This window comes from Apteryx mantelli, chromosome 15, assembly GCF_036417845.1.
Source record: "Apteryx mantelli isolate bAptMan1 chromosome 15, bAptMan1.hap1, whole genome shotgun sequence".
In the NCBI taxonomy this organism is placed as follows: domain Eukaryota; kingdom Metazoa; phylum Chordata; class Aves; order Apterygiformes; family Apterygidae; genus Apteryx; species Apteryx mantelli.
Genome location: NC_089992.1, coordinates 17,865,772 through 17,879,495, shown reverse-complemented (window position 1 = coordinate 17,879,495; position 13,724 = coordinate 17,865,772). Strand labels below are relative to the sequence as shown.

The 13,724-nt window shown below is 35.9% G+C and overlaps 1 protein-coding gene across 1 annotated transcript in view; it reads left to right on the top strand.

Annotated features, from left to right (window-relative positions):
- THSD4 (thrombospondin type 1 domain containing 4) overlaps positions 1 to 13,724 on the top strand; it is a 414,956-nt gene that overhangs the window by 362,434 nt on the left and 38,798 nt on the right. The window lies entirely within an intron of this gene.

Sequence of the window (13,724 nt, the reverse complement as noted above, 5' to 3'; positions counted from 1 at the left end):
TTCCCAGGAAAATATTCACATGTCCTGTAAGAAATGCTTTTAGAAACTAATTGTATGCTCCATCTATACTACTTAGAGTCATATTTCAACATTTGGTAGTCTTGCCTCCACATAACTTACACCCTATGGAAAGTATAGGAGTCACGTAAGTGTTATTAATTCTGTACCTGTGAATAATAATATTAAAAGTCATCAATCATTCAGAAAAGTGTGCCTGATTGAAAAAAATGGGAAAAGACTTTTTATTAGAGCAATTTTAAAAGGTGAAGCATACTAGAATAAAAACTGAAAATGAAAGCCAGGATTAAATCCATAAGGAATGCATATGCCTTGCTGTGTAAAAATTGCCAAAATGCTGAAATTCTGCTTTCATTCCCCTTTTTACTTGCATCATCTGATATGTTTCGTGAACTCCCTAGTTTAAAATTTCCAGCCCATATATAGTTACAAATTTACAGTTTTATATTGCAGCTGGGTGAGTATATGGGTTTAAAAAAATCCTGTGATCAGGTTGCACTACCATTTATATCTGTTTTCAAAAAGTCCACGGTTAGATCTTCAGTATTGCATAGTTTTCTCCGTATTTCATGATACTAACAGTATAATGTTAAGGCAGGATTGAGTATAATGCGTGGGAGAGCAGTTGTGACATAGAGGCACAATGAATACCGTATAAACACGTATCTGTGTATATGTCGCTATCATATCACCATATGTACCTTCTGTAATAATTTGCACATGCCAGAAGATTAGAGGGTAAAGGGAGTACTGCAGTCGGAGTGGGTTTGCTTTATTTTCTTTCTGATCTCATCAGAAACACGTAACAAAAGAGGAAGGGTCATGCTAATGTTTCTTTCTTTAAGATGACTGTTAGTAATACTTGTTGAGGGAGACTGTATAAAAAAACATCTGGGGAAATACTCCATCCTCCCTCATAGAGTATAAACACGTATGCCTTCTTGTAATATGCAGATTAAGTCTGAAATTTGTTGGGAAATTTTTTAGAAAGCTGTCAAGACTTTGAATCCTCCTGTGGTGCCTGGACCTGAATAGATCATATGGCCATACGATAAATTGTTTTTTGTTTCTCAAAGTCCTTGCCATTTATTGCATCGGTAGTTAATTTTCTGTTCTCCTTTGCTGCCACAGCATTTTGCTTGTGCTGATGCACTGACAAGGCTTTTGGGGTCAGAAGCAAAAGAAGGAACAGACGTAACTGAGAGAAGAGGAAGCTCCATCAGTAGCGGAAAATTACAGAGCAACAGTTTAATGAAGATGACTGTTTACTGCAGAGGCAGAAAATAAGCCCTTCAGTTTACAGCAATGAACTGTAAGCTTTTGCCTTTACACTGGTAAATAGTATCTTCATTTTGTAGGTAGAAAAAAATTAGGAATTTTCTGAAAGCTGCAGTGGGACTTGTTGCCTGAGATGATCTGTAAGTACAGGCACATGAGCGAGTCAGAGCAAGATTAAACTCACTTCTCTGTGGAAGATCAGGAAACTATCATGAAAGAAATAAATGGTATTGACAGCAGTAATTAACTATGAAGCTTTGCCCATAGTGCCGCATTAGAAATTTGGTAATTTAATATATAGGGAGAAAAAAAGAGAATTGTATCAAGTGAACCAAAATTGACTTGTTGTTGTAATTAAAACTTCCGAAATACTTGCCGAAAAGTAGTGAATTCAACAAAAAGCTGAGGCAGGATGGAAACTATGCATCTGTGGCAAATTTGGCAAGTACTTCTGATCACAACTTTTTAGGGAAAGCAACAGATGTTTCTGAAACAATATTTTTGGATTTTTGCTTTGACACAATTAAATTTTAAATTCAGTCTACATTTTTCGAAGTCAGACCAAAAGTATTAATACTCTGAAACCAAAGCGAGATATTTCATTTTGTGTCAAAGTAGTATTATGTGGATTTGGGGGTTTGCCTGGCTTTGTTTGCTGAGCTTTACGGGCTAGTACAGCTGTAGGCAGTACAGAAAGGCCATTCAGGTGTTTGGTTTTAGACTGCTTTGAGCAATGGACCTTTGTGAGCTTAGAGTGGTGGTCAGAAAATCTAAACTGAAACGTTAGGAGACTGTGTGTCTCCTCCAGGCAACACGTGTTTGGAACCATTGGCAGTAATTTGTCTTTGGTGCATGCAGTGCTGCAGGCGCTGAAATGTCTCCGCGCATAAGGGAGAATTGCAACGTGACTGATCGTTCATGCCCAGCATGCAGCTTACAAATAAAGCACCAAAAGCCACTGTAGTTTAGCTTTATCAGTCTGTTAATACTGGACCCTCTTGTAATAGATATAGTCAGTCAAAAGAAAAATGCTTCAAAGTATTTATAGGACATTGCCAGAGAATCATAATTTAAGAGACTGTCAGATGATTTTTGGACCAAAACCAAGGTTAAGTGAAGTAGATAAGACAGCAGAAGGATGAGGACTTAAAGAACTGTCTTCACAAAAATGTTTTGAACATTCTGTGTATTTTGAGTATGTCTTTGGAAGCAATTGCGTTCCAAGTACCTCCATGGTTGCTACTCGCGTGCAGTCCAGAAAGGGAAATTGCCCAGAAAGTGAGGTGGAACTCGCAGAGCTGGTCTCTGTAAGCCTTCTCAATGAATGGTAGCAAAGTGACCAAGCAAGGTGAACAGCAAAAAATAAATGAACCCTGAAGGAATATTGTCTGCCAGAATACTCACTTAGTATTAATAATAAAGATTGTATTATTTGTGTCATATATAAATATGTAACTTAGATCTGTAAAACAAAACTACAGATTCAGAAAAACTGTTGCTTTGCCAGCTTATAATCAGTAATAGAGGTTAAAGTTTAATTTTCTTTGAATAATTATTTTTTATCAGCTGAATTCCCATCCACCCATTCTAACTTACCATTAATCATTCTAGTTCAATTCTAACACTGACAATTACACTGCCCAGGCTTTAAATTGATGCCAATTTACTAGACCATGTTGTTTAAAAAAATAATCATGGCTCTCATAATCATTGGGAAATGCATCCAGAATATTTCTGTGCCTGCACAGCTGAAACAACAGTAAGTTAGACCTAAGACAACAGAGCATAAATCTCTTATACTGGCTTTTTTGGGTTGTTTTAGCATGGAAGTGTAAAACCTGCCAAAGCAGAACCTTGGGAAAAACTTGGAAAAATTGATTTAATGCAATTCACTGTATCAAATTTGTTCTAATACAAGGTAGGGTTTCTTTGATATGACATGACCATTCTTTAGAGATCTTCCTGCCTGGCCCTTTAGTGACAGCTTTACTGATGACATTCTAAAACATGGTGGGTGCCCTATGAGGCTTCAGATGAAATGATATAGTGAAAAAAGAATGATAAAGACAGAAAGAAACTTATTTCTAGAAATGTTCCTCCTCTTCAGTTGACACCATAGTGATTCCCCAAGTTCCTACTAGAGTTACAAAGGTTAGTAGAATCATTCTATAAAGAAATCTAAATTGCTTTAGGTTTCTTATTAGCAGGTGTTATTACTTGTAAGAGTCTCCAGTAAATGAAAAACTGATTTTATTGTTGCAGCTTAATGCTGTACATGATAAAAAGCTTGATTTAATTGAATGCACAAATGAATTTAGTTGAGACAGTTGAAGTAGAAATGTTTTTCCCAACATTTTATTTAGAAAATATAAGTACTTTTACTTAAAATTCCTGCTGTTTGGTAGATTTTCCTAGTTGCCCGTATCATTACTTTGTGAAACAAGGTAGTGCAGTATTCTGGATGAGAGTGTGAGTATCAAAAAATAACGCTGTTTTCTTAAGAGAGCACGTAGCTGTCAAGCTTGATAATGTTACAGGATGGTAGTGCCTTTCAGTTCTGAATTGGCAGCTCTTACAATCCACCTTGACTTGGTAGTAACCAAAAGGCAGTGTTAGCATTTGATAGTATGAAGTTTCATGAATGATTAGAGACGATGATGGTGCCAGTCTACCTCTTAATATGTACGCATTCAAACTTTGCAAATTCTATATTAGGCTGCATTAATTGGGCTTCTTCATTGTAATATTCAGTGAGAAAGACAAGAAGTAAAGGACATAGAGGTCAGTGTCCTTAGGGGTGAGTGATCCTCTCAACAGCTGGACTCTATGGATGATGTGTGTGGCTGAAGTAATCTATGGTGATGCTTTTCCTGTTTTTGCTGTAGTCCTCTTAGAAAAATGGGGAACTGTAGTTTGTAGTGAGTATGTTCTATACAAAATAAAAATGACTGGATGCCATTCAGCTGTTTTCCAATTATTCTATGTAATCATTATTATGAGGTAAAGGCTCTGAATACCATGTGAAAAATCATACTGTGCTTGTGTAGTATGTTTGCTTCTGTTCCTTCCTGGACTGCAGAAGAGCAGAAGCATTCACAGTTTTGTTTTTGTTTGGGTTTTTTTTGGTCCTAAAGTTTGTATTAGAAATTACTCCTCTGGGTTAGGATAATGTATTTATAGAAGGTTGTATAGTACTTCCCCTTGAAGAGTCCAACTCCTGGTCTTGGTCCTTTCTGTCACTGTTAATGTGACCAACAGTGTCTTTGAACTTTCAAAACTGTTGAAAGTTCGGCAAGACTTTGTCTCAGCTATGAACAGTTAGAAGATGCCCAATTTTTGTTGTGGAAATTCTCTGCCCTTATGCTGTCCTGGTTGCCAGTGAAGAAACCAAATAGAATGCAAGAGATGAAGGTGTCACACCTGCAGAGATGCTGTTTTCAGACTGAGCGTATGCAATCTGATAGTGATTTAGGGCCCAGTCAGTGAACTGCTGACCATCTTCTAATATCCTCAGTTGGCATTAGAACAAAGGTTTTGTAGAATCAGACTGTTCAAAACCATTTGATTCATGCTGATTACAAGATTCTTAGCTCTACTAATATTTTTTGAATTAAGCTCTGAGTCCTGCGGAAGCTTTGCCGTGACCTCAGTAGGAGTTTGAATTCAAAAGGTTAGAGGCAAATAATGCACAGTTCAGTTCATAATGAGACGAGCATGCTAAATTTTTCCCAAATATTCTGTAATTAAGATATTAAGGTGTGTTCCAATAATCAACAAATATCTGTACTTTTGGAAAGCAGTTATTTCAGGAGAATCAATTCGTACTAATGCATATTTCATTATTTCAAAATTTGTAGATTATTGAGACTCCAGGCATTTGTCTATTTTTCGCTTTATGCATCAGAAGTGCTTTAAGTATCCTAAAAACTGTATACTATAACTTAAGGTTATTTCTAGATTGTAGTCACTATGCTATGTTTCTTTAATGACTTAAAATGTACCATATATTCCATACTGCAAGTCTCAGGGGCATGAAGGCAAGCTATATTTTGTCATACTGAATAGGAAAAAGAAAATGTTGTCTCTGAAGTTGTTTTTAAGTACTTTTGTAGAGAGGGTTTTACAACTTATAGGTATGAAGAAGTAGACAGTGGTTTTAAAAGCTACACTGCAAGACTTGTGGTGTGGCAGCTGACCAAGAGGCTGTCAAGCTGGGCTGTTCCCAGTAATGGCCACCTTGATGCAGTCCATTTGCTGCACTTTGCCCACAAATTCCCCCCTTCCAGGGCTCTGTTACAGTTAAATTTCCCACCACCAAATTAGGCCTAGGGTTTACCATGAAACTGAAGTTTTTATCTCACTTGAGAAGGCCCCAAATGGTATCTCCATGGTTTATTGATAGCTGATAAACCATTCTGCACTGGTCTTCATAATCCAGTTTGTAAATATTTTAGATTTATCTCTAAAAGCTCCATATAACTTATTTTCATATAGGAAAAATAAAGAGTAGACGTTGTGTGTTTCTTTCACACCTTTCATCATAGTGCTTATTCAGAAGTGGTCATATTATTTATTGCGTTGTTTCTGTCTCTGAAGATGCTGGGAAGACGTTGTTTCTAAAGCAAACTAGTTTTGCCAAAACATTCTTAAACTTTAATTCAACTTGAATTGCAACAGAACTAAAAAAAAAAAAAAAAAAAAAAAAGAGCTTACTGAAGTAAAATACCAAAAATATGCCCCAAATGTGATGTGTCGAGTAAAACTTGTTGTGCTGGGATATAAATAAGGGTAGTCACTACACTTGCCCGTAAGCCACTTTGGTTTAACTGCCAGCTGCAAACCAGATGTGGTTTGAGAGCACCATCCATCTCACCTGCTCACCTTTTGTAGCTCCCTCTGTTGAGGGGGTTTATCAGGTAATTTTTTACCATGTTCTACCAATCTTTGACTTGTATCTTGGGTGCATCCTTCCTCTGCAGCTCATCAAAGATTCACCTGCCTAAATTACCAGTGAGACGTTTGCAGTTAAGTTCAACAGCCCCGGACTTGACTTTGTTTCCCACTGATCTCGGTTGCAGGCACCTGGTGGTCTTGCCGGAAGAGAAGGCCTGTTAATTCACATTACCATCCTGCACGCTCATTTAATAACTTGCAAGTTTCTAGTCATGCTGGAGTGCACTATTCCCATTGCTATTCCTTATCCGTATTTTTCTTTATTGTTTCTCTGCTTTTCTCTGTTTGGGTCGTGACCAAATGAGAGACACTTTATAATCATTTTAATATACAGGAAATAACTTTGATTTTGTCTGTCTGAAAACTTTATGTGGTTTCTAAAGCAATTAAGTAGGACTTAAAGACACCATTCTCCCAGACCATAAAGGCCTTAGGATAGAAAATAAATTAACTAGATTACTCTGGGTATTAGTGCTGCTGCCAGGTTTGAGAGGTTTAGTTCAAGATGGGAAGTAATTTTTAAATGAATAGTATTATCGGTATTGTGCCTACATACTATAATGTTAGGTGAAAACGTATTGTAGATAGCTAGGTACTAGACCTACACATAAAATATTTCTCTCCAGCTCTTCAGATAGGAAGCAGTTAGAAAAATAAGAATCCTTCAGCAATAAGGTTACAGAAAATACCAGACTGCTCTATGGCTTGGGATAGTTCCAGTTTTCTGAAGTACAAATAGGACTTTGTGCTATGTTCTTGCTTTGGGAATACTACACTGATACTCTTTCTGGATCATACAAAACTTTTAGCATCTGTTCTATGCATTTGCAGTGCCAGAGCAGAGATACTTCATTTACTATAAGCTGTGTTTGACATTGTATAGACTTGATCTGAATGTGTACATAGATGACATGTGAAAACCTCCATATGAGGGACATAAGGATGAATAAAATGGAAACTCTATTTTACCTTGCACATCGGAAAAAATTAGCCTGATTTTCAGCTGATTGACCACTACTTCTATTGCCCACAGTTAAAAGTGCTGGTATGAATCAATAAAGTTCCCTGTAGATCAGACAGACTAGCTGTAGTTTCACTAACAAGAAATTCTGACATAGCTTGCTTGCAAAAGGTGGCTAAGAAAAGGTAACGTTTGAATATAGCTTTTATTGTTTTAATTTATTATTCCATTCTGCAGGAATTCTGCATACTGAATAACTACATGCTGCAGGCTTTTGATATCCTTTACACTGACTCTTTTTGCTTTTAGGAGCAAAAGAGCAAAGAGAGTCAGGAGATACAGAGGTATAACTGGTATTCATCATCTTTTCTTGTTCAACTAAAATTTCAAATTATTTAAGTTATAGTTAAGATCATTAAGATTGATATGATTTAGCTAGGAACTAACACCTACCAGATACCAAATTAGAGCTATTTCTGTCCTAGCAGGGTACTGTGTCTGGAAAAGACGTGTATTGCAGGGCATAGATTTTTTTACTGTAAAAAAGAATACAAAGTAATTAACTACTCTTCTTCATAGAATAAAACATATTAAGCAACTTAATTAAAAAAATTTGGAGTTAGCCATTATACTACAGAACAGGGTTTGAGAGCCTCATTGCTAAAGGTTTACAAAGTTGACTGGCCGCAAGTGCCAGCTACGCTGGAAAAAGCCTCAGTGTTGCCATACATTGTAGAAGTTGCTCAGATAGCTGTGCTTCACATAGGTCTAGGAAATAATTACGTTACTTACCCACCTGCAAAGTTCAAATCCAAACTAGTTTAGCATGTTTGTTCCAAAATTTCACAGTAAATTCTCCTTGTAGATAAACTGTTGCCTAGAATTGTTTCTCTTGAAAACTATTTAGCACTTTCACAGTAGAGTTTGAAAGATAACTTATTAGATGTTGAATCATTCACTCATGTTAAAGACGTATTCCTCTGTAAAACACACATTTTCTTTCTTTTTGTAAGCATATATATTAGTATTTAATGCTAAGCTATTTTTACTTTCAATTAATTATTAGGTCCCATCTTTATTTGCAAATACTTGAATCTGTTTTGGCAATTCTTTTTCTCTTCTGTCATCATTATTCAGAAATATTTAGGTGAGAACAATTAAGTTGAATAAAACAGAAACTCCTGTTTGCCCTTTATGTTTTGGATTATCTTTAAGTTATGCTGTTTGATAATGCATAAGTTCTACATGTGTAATATTGGCAATACCTGACACATGGCATGAATTCACCATAAATTACTTATCTTACAGAGGCAGTTGCCATTTATTTCTCTTACTTGTCCAGTTTCTTTCTTTCTTTCTGTCTTTGTCTTTTTGTTGTGTTATGTTATAATAATAATTAGATAAATTAAGATATAATATGAACCTTTGCCTTGTAAATCAAGCTGAATATATTTTTAGATTAAATTTGGGTTGGCTATATTTAATTTTCATAAAGGAGTGTTTTGGGCTTTCTCCAGAATTAAGACTTAGGAAAATGTCATGAGAAGAGGCTCTTCTTGTGTGACGTGACCATACTATGAAATTAAGAGTTCTAGAAGTTGGAAATCTTTTTCCTTTGTCAATTTAATGAGTCTTGTTGCTAATTTAGGTACTTAACAATATGTAGAAAACTAATTTTATTCAAACTTTGTTTGGTACCTGGAACTGTATTAGAATTTTTCATAAAGAGTAATTTCTATAACCTCTGCAGCTAATCTGTACATGTAATACTCTTTTGCTGACTCACAATTACTTATCGACTCACTCATGACATTTTTCTTTCATCAGGGCAATCAATTCCACAGGCACAGCTCATGAGAGAGAGAGAGAGAGTTATTTTATTGTTCAGGTTAATACTTACTATATGGCAGGTGAAGCACCTCTTAAGCGGCCAACTTGCAGCTATTTACTTTGTTTTGAGAATTCAGAAGGGCCAGAAAGACTTTCTGGTCTGTTTTAACCAAGTGGGCTGTGTCATTAAAGTAACCCTTTGCCATTAAAGATCAGACAATAATTCTGGAAACAACTTTTTGCCCGGAGGAGCAGAAAATTTATCAAGCCATTATCTCATGTCTAATGGTACATTTATTAGCTACTGTCATGGGAATGTTAGCACGTATTTGAGTACTGTCTTCAGGAGATGGAATGGAGAAATGGAGAAAGTTGGCAAGATTGAAAAATGCAATAAAATGGAACAGTAATAATGGAATTATCTTTAAAGTACTGGAGAAATTGATGTTTTATTTTCTGATCACAGTCATGTGGTTTAAATAAGGATACCAAAAGTTACACTTACAAACCATCAAACATCAACTTCTTGTAACTGCAGATAATGGCCTTGAGAGGGGATGCGAGTGTATTGTTTACACAACTTCACTTTCCAGTACTACCACATCAGCTACATATGATTTAAATTATTTCTTACTGTTTTTTTCCAGTTGCAGAGGAAGCTGTATGGAATCTATAGGTAGGAAGAGAGGAGCTGTAAAACATCTTTAAAAGGAGTGCTGCAAGCTGAACTGTAGGAAAATTAATATTCTGAAGATACTTGAAATACCAGTCTTAATTTATAGCACATTGAGATTTCGTCATTGAATTGTAGCCTGAGCAGAAATGTTGATGAGAGTCTGTAGCCTGAGCCATTCCATATATATAGTGCAAAGCATTACTGAAAGACCCTGTAAACAACACAGTTTTAGTTAAGAAGCTAGCCCTCAGATAGATGAAATCAGCTGCAGACTGTACCTTAATGAGGAATTAAGGGTAAAGCTTTTCATACTTTTTCATGCTTTGACTAAAATACTAACGTGATAAAAATTCTTGCGGGGGCAGAGCTTAGGTGGTAACTGCAGGGTGATCAAAACATAAGAGGCACTTTTTATGGGGAGGCCTCTTTCAGACTTGTCATGTGATGGGTTTCAAATGAAAATTTAATGGACTCTCAGTTTCCCAGACAGCCATCTTTCTACAGCTTCATTATTAACAACAATTTAATCTTAGCCAGCTCTCTCTTTTTTTATTTCTGAGTTCTTAATAATTCTTTATTTAACAGCAGTGTAAGAAAAAATATTCAGATCATAAGCTTTTAATGGAAGTGTTCCAGATAAACAATGTAAAGCTAGTATCCAATAGATTTTGCAAAGCAGCTTATACCACAGGTGTCTGAATTAAAATGTAACTAGCAAGGGTAAGTAGCATGTAAATAGTGTGGATGAATTTCATATGTAATCTGTATTCAATAGTGTGTGAGCCATAACTTTACCTCCTAGCACTGTATGAAGAATGATAATGCCATTTTCATGGTTAATAAAACTGATGTTGTATAAAATACTTGTCAGCTAGTGTCCATGGTACAGAGTCTCTTAATTCATTAACATCATGTGGGAAGCAAATGGATGCAAGACAGCTCTTGGAAAGAAAAACATTTTGCATTAAGTACAATAAAATTTCAGAATGTGTGAGTACATTTATGCGGAGTGTGATCGAGGGCCATTAATGCCATTTTAATTTTTTATTTAAGTAAGATTATGACAAATATTTTTATTGCAAGCCAAGTGTATCAAGTTCTTGATTACGCCAGTTATTCTGGTGTTATTTTGAGAATAATACAGATTTGCTTTTCTTCAGGAGTCCAAAAAGGCAGAAAATTCTCCAGCAGGACTCATGCCTACTAAATTTATGTGGGTACAGCTTTGTCTAGCCAGTAAAATCCACTGAGTGTTGTGCATATGGAGAAATAGAAGTCTGAAACTTCACTGGCCAAGGCTCTTCATAAGGACAAGTGGTCCTAGGGGAACTGTGGTGGTACTATGCATTTCCTGAAAGTAAAGATTGCAATTTTGACTGGCAACAGTATGGGCTTCTTTCTCATAGATTCAGAACCTAGCTGTAGATAATTGCTTTTATCCTTATCCTTTTTACATTTTACATTTTATCCAGAAGTATGAAACAAACTGTTAGTGTTATGGTGTACACAGAAGGGTATACAAAAATTTAAAAGCTTTTCAATTCATTCATGTAGATTAAAACCCATTCTGTTTAGTTACTAGCTTATTTTCCTTTTAAAGACAAACAGATTTGTTCCTATTAAAAATGTTTTCTTGCATAAACTGGAGTACTAATAATTAATAATGATTGCATTAATTTATATTTCCAGTTTGCAGGTTGCACCTATTCTTATATCATTTGTTACCTCACATACCTGACAAATGTCGATTGCTGAGTCCTTAGCCTCTCTAGCAGTATGAATATATCAGTTTACTACTGGAAGGATTAATAAAGCCTGTACAACTGCATTAAATTGTATTAATGGTAGTTAGATGACATACTAGTATTGCGCTTCCCAGTTTCTGCCTGTCTTTGTTTATGAAGCAAACTAATGCAAGCTGATCTGAAATCACAAATCTACTGCAAATTCCAGTTAGCTTTTGCCTGAAGACTGGTAGTTTGCAGTCTCCCACTTTGTCTTAGGAGCCATTGATTTTCATTAGCAAATATCAATGATTAGGATGTACAGCTAACATAGGTACATGGTTACATCTAAGCCCTATTTATAAAATTTATCAAAAACACAATGAAGTCTTGCTAACGCCGTCTTCTCTAAACAGGCTCACCAAGAGTTAACCAATTCAGAAAATAAGTTAGTCAGCAGCAACCACTCCTATAACAGAAGAAAAAGGCTTTGGACCTGACAACTTAACAAGGCAAGGGCACAGAAAGTGTCACTGTCCCTTCGTCCAGCACGCTCCGTTCAGCCTTCTGCTGTGCCTGATTGTCTTTAAGCCTGGGTCTGGGTATCAGGTCAGTCTTCAAGCAGGGTAGAAAACGCTCTGCTGATCAAGCCAGTGATCTGTCTAGTTCAGCTTATTTTATAGTGACCAAAAAGTAAGATGTTTCATAAGATAGTGTAAGAATATGCAGTTGGCAAATATAAAATAATCTGCTCAAGTTATGGGACTTAACCTAATATATGTAGTAAGTATATTAGGTTGAAACGTAGAATATTAGGATGTTCCCTTCCCATTACTTACAGGTATTAATTGAAAAAAAAATTATGCCACTCCAGTCCTTCCTTGAAACTTATTAAGCTACTCACCTCAACGCCTTCCTGTTGCAGTGAATCCAGTAGTCCTGTGGACACATCATTTGAACAGTGTTCTTGTTGATTTTACAAACTTTTTTCATTGACTTTCCCTTATTTTGGAGGGTTTTGGATAGGAATAATAGATTTTGAATCCATATTTTTATACTTCTCTGCATTTTTATCTTTATCGTATTTTGTTTTTCATACAAAAGGTTTGCTTTCAGCAAAAGGGAGAGCTCAAAGCGTAATGAAGGGATCAGTCTACTTTCTGAAATGTGGCAATAGTACTCTACTTAGTAATATCAGTAATTTATATAAAAGAATAATGATATTTGGAGTGTAGTTCTCCATCCTTATCTTTTTTATTCTAAAATAATGAGCCTTTGCATTGACATTTTGTGACCATTTCTCATCACATTGTCACACTGATGTTTTTCACTGAGGGCCTGCAGTAAAAGCAAAGACTGTTTCTCCTGATTAATTCAGTTAATTCAGATGTCTGCAATATGCAAGAACAGTTAAATTTCTTCCCTAATATGTCTTATCTTGGAATTAACTGCATTAAATCTAATTTCCCATCATTTAGGCCATTCATCTAGCCTTTCTAGGGTTGTTCCCAATATCTTAAATAATTACTTGTATAATGTGTGTAACACAGAGAACATTTCAATCATGTATTGTAATTGTTGTGATAGAACAAACAGTCCCTGAAGTAACTGGGTCAACCCTAAAGCTGTATAAGATGAAAGCTAGTGCCTTGAATTTGCATTAAAAAGTAAATGGCCAAGCAATATAGAGCCTACAGCCAAGGGTATGATTAAATTTGTTTGTCTTGTTGTAAGTCTGTATTTAAAAACAACTTTGTTCATATAATTAAATAGAAAATTCTCTGAATAGGCCCTTTGGGGAAGGGATCGTCTCTTTCCTGTGTACTTATACAGTGTCTAACATGGTTTTGACCTCAAGATATTACTGTATTTTAAAAACCACATAACAGTAATATTCCATAAAGTCATGCATATGCACATGGCAGGAGTTTCTGACTTAAGGACTTAAAATTGAAGTCACATAGACAGATGAAGGAAGTAGAAGCAAGAAGGAACAGAGGCACCTAGCAAATGAGTGACTTGCCTGTGTTTACAAAGCGGATGCCCTGCCCAACTGCATATTGAATTTTATATTTCCCTGTCTAGTATCTGATTTGCAAAGTCACTTAGCATGCTGGCATTTTCAGCTAGTTTGTCATTCCAAACAGGCCTGCGAATCTGGACTTTGCAGATGTTCTGTCAAAAAGAAAAGTGTTCTGAAAAGGAAACAGTAGCCAAGTGGCTTTGTGAAGAACAACCAGAATATTTGCCAACCCAGCATATTCATGGATTCAATAAACTTGAT